The sequence below is a fragment of the Rattus norvegicus genome, chromosome 3 (genome assembly GCF_021556685.1).
Source record: "Rattus norvegicus strain SHRSP/BbbUtx chromosome 3, alternate assembly SHRSP_T2T, whole genome shotgun sequence".
Lineage (NCBI taxonomy): Eukaryota > Metazoa > Chordata > Mammalia > Rodentia > Muridae > Rattus > Rattus norvegicus.
The window spans coordinates 155,916,515-155,920,283 of NC_141536.1; the positions used below are offsets into that span (position 1 = coordinate 155,916,515).

General features: G+C 50.1%; 1 non-coding gene across 1 annotated transcript; it reads right to left on the reverse strand.

Moving 5' to 3' along the window:
- Positions 1 to 3,267: 3,267 nt before the first annotated feature.
- On the reverse strand, positions 3,268 to 3,393 carry LOC120101999 (small nucleolar RNA SNORD22). Its single transcript, XR_015685076.1, has one exon. It is a non-coding gene; the product is annotated as a small nucleolar RNA SNORD22 (small nucleolar RNA).
- Between the last annotated feature and the right edge of the window lie 376 nt (positions 3,394 to 3,769).

Consider the following 3,769-nt stretch of genomic DNA (forward strand, 5'->3'; position numbering starts at 1 on the left):
TCCATATACAGGAAACAAATAAAAATCAGACATTCGAACCTTTTCTCTACAAAAATTATTTTTATTTATGTACGTGTATATACACAGCTCATATGTGGATGACTGTGTGTGGAGGTCAGAAGACAACTTGAGAGAGTAGGTTCTTACTTTCCACCACGTGCGTCTCTGAGATTGAACTCAGGCCCTCAGGCTTGGCGACAAGCACCTTAGCCTGCGGAATCATCTAAACAGCCCAAAGAGTTGGTAATGTATATATATTTGGTACCACGTAGTCCTGGTGGGCTTTGAACTCGCGATGTACATCATGCTGGCCTGGAACTCAGGGATCTGCCTGTCTCTGCCCACCCGGTGCTGGAGTGAAAGATGGCTACCGGTGGAGGCAGAGGGCCGCCGCCGCCGCCGCCATGGGAACCTGACGTGGATAGGCACGTGATCTCCTATAGCTTGTGGCCCTTTGAGCAGCGCGCCTTCCCTTTCAGCAAAGGCTTCCGGAGGACGTGCTGACCCGCACGCAGAAGCGAATCCTGTGTGCGGCGCCGCCATTTGTATTATTCTATCTGATCTACACATTGGGCAACCAGGAGTTTGACCAGTCCAAAAGGAGGAATCCAGCCATGTACGAAAAGGACAAGTGAGCAGCCTGCACCTGGATGACAGTCCCCTGCCTTCAAGAGACCCTTCTCAGGCTGGAGAGATGGCTCAGCGGTTAAGAGCACTGACTGTTCTCCACAGAGGTCCTGAGTTCAATTCCCAGCAACCACATGGTGGCTCACAGTCTCTGTAATGGAATCTGATGTCCTCTTCTGAAGTCAGCTACAGGGTGTTTATATATAATAAATAAGTAATTCTTAAAAAAAAAAAAAAAAGACCCTTCTCTGGGAGAGGAATGCACACTGTAGTCTTGAAGACAATAAACTACTTATGGACTTCCAAAAAAAAAAAAAAAAAAAAGAAAGATGACTACCACCACATCTTGTGATAGATTTTCTTTTCCTGCTACCAGGGGATTGAGCTTAAGACCTCATGAGCGCTGGTCCAGAGCTCTAACAGAGTACCTTTCAGTACTTAAAAGGTTTTACCATAAGGCAGCTGATCCTCAAGTGTTCGGATATTGTGACGTGGGAGTTATACCCCACAGGGCACCCGGCCCCACACCCCGCCATATTTCCTGTCAGCTCCTTAAAGACAAGCCATGCAGCCTGAGTAATCAAGGGAGGCCTCCCACAGGCAGTGACGTTTCAACTTAGACAACACAAAGCTGACTGACAACGGGGACGGGGAAAGGCCGACAGAGAACACAGGCTAGAGCTTGCCCTGTAGCCAGACAGCCTTCTAGGGAGGGGTGCTGTCAGAGCAGCTGCAGGCTGGAGCTCTGTCGGCGCTGGAAAACTGGACGGGGCATCCTGGCGCCTCCGCTGGCTGTGATCCTCTGACAGTGACCTCTCCGCCTGGCACAGCACATGCTCAGGTTCAATGACTCTATTTGCCTTCCTGGGGCAATAACCCAGGACTAGGTGAGAAGAGCCCGGGTGTTGCCCACAGGCCAGAGGGCAGGTCTGTAGCAGCCCGAGGGTTGGCTGAGGTTGGCACCAGGCCTAGAAGAGGCGTGACCGGGAGGCCCATGACCTTCACGAAACTCCAACTCAGTTGGTTTGGCAGGGCAGTGGGGGTGGGTAGAAGGGCAGCCCTCTGGAATTTCAGCTACGAGACTCTTAACAAGTGTGACCAGCCAGAGCCCCAGGCTGCTCCTTCCACAGCAAAGCCGACATCTCACTAAGCATAGCGCCAATCCATGAAGGGAAGCTCTCTGCTCCAGTGTGAAGGGAAGCTCTCTGCTCCAGTGTAGAGGCAGACAAACAAGGCAGCCACGAGTGGCAAAGTTAGTTATTGTCCATAGCAGACTGTACCCAAATCCCAGTCGCCGTAGTGGCTTGCTGCGTGACCGCTTGCCGTCTCTGTGTCTTTTGGACATATTAGTGTCTGCTGGGCTGATTCATAAGGAATTAAAGAAACAATGGTAGAGCGTCACACCTAATAGGAAGAACTCAGTCAGCGTCAAGCGGGTGAATCTCAAGCGCTTGTTCTGATGTGTTTTTGATAATAGTCCTAAGCTTTGGCAGGTGAAGGGCTGCTTCTGTCACCAGGCCCAACTCTGACGCTGTCGGCACCAGGAGGTCACCACCTCTTGCCACCTCTGCCACATCCTCTCTGTCCACCTGCTATCAGCTCAGTGTGGGTGAAAACCATTTCTCTTCCAAAGGAAACCCTCCCATGACCCCATGACCGCCGTCGTCTTCCTCTTTCTTCTTTCTTCTTCTTGTTTTCTTCTTGTTCTTGTTCTTGTTCTCCTTCTCCTTCTCCCTCTCCCTCTCCCTCTTCCCCTCCCCTCCCCTCCCCCTCCTCCTCCTCTTCCCTCTCCTCCTCCTCCTCCTCCTCCTTCCTCTTCTTGAGATAGGGTCTCTCGGGGTTGGGGATTTAGCTCAGTGGTAGAGCGCTTGCCTAGCAAGTGCAAGGCCCTGGGTTCGGTCCTCAGCTCTGAAAAAAATAAAAAAGAGAGAGAGATAGGGTCTCTCTACATAGCTACATAGCCTTGGCTGTCCTGCACCTCCCTCTGTTGGCCACGCTGGCCTCGAACTCACGAGTTCCACCTGCCTCTGCCTCTCAAGGTCTGGGATTAAAGGCTTGTGCCTGGCTGACTTATTATTTTTTTTTTTTAGCATAAAAAGCATTTATTGCCAGGAACAAAAAGAACAGCACAAATAACTGTGGAAGGATCAGATTAACAATGTGGTAAGCGGGGCTGGGGATTTAGCTCAGTGATAGAGCGCTTACCTAGGAAGCGCAAGGCCCTGGGTTTGGTCCCCAGCTCCGAAAAAAAAAGTGGTAAGCAAGGAAGATAAATTTGGAGTTGCAAATATTTCAATCTTAAGTAGTCTAAGGAGAAGAGGAAGGGGGTATGGGGGGGCAGAGAAATATAGCCTCTGGCAGTGAAATAAATATTAATCTGCTCCAGCGGTACTGAAGAGATCAACCATTTCACTTGGAGTGCCACTGATACTGCTCAGATGCTAAAAACCCACAAGGAATCAACAGGCTGTATTCCATGAGTTCTGAAGTTTGCCGTGCTACTGGCCTAGGTAATCAGATCTTTGATTTCAGTTCCTCTAACACACACCTCATCCCTTTCCTCAGACCTGAAAAACAGACAAACCACCTTGTTTCCTTTTTAATCAAAGTTTAATTCTTCCCTTTCCACACATACAAATGATCCCTCAGACAGTTCCTTCTGGAACAAAATTTCCTCTTTTCCCCCAGCCAGCCCCAGTGGGTTCACCTTTTCAGGCTCTGGAGCTAGGACAGGCTGACTTATTTTTAAATGTTTATTTGTGTGTGTGTGTGTGTGTGTGTGTGTGTGTGTGTGTGTGTGTGTGTGTGTTGGGGGTGTGTGTGACTCATGCTGCTGTGTGCATGTGGAAGTCAGAGGACTTTCCTTCTTCCGTCTTTACAGGACTCGGATGGATCAAACTCAGACTGCTGTCCTGCTGCAGAGCCATCTCTCCAACCCTTACTTCACTTCCTAACACGCCCAAGGCAACTCATTTACATTCACTGTGTGGGGCTGGAAAGAAGGCTCTGCTGCTAGGAGCACTTGCAGCTCCCGCTGAGGAGTTGGGTCCCATTCCCAGCACCGGCACAGTGGCTCACATCCTCTCCCCTTTCAGAGGACCTGAAGCCCTCTTCTGACTTTTGGGGACAATTGATTTGGATG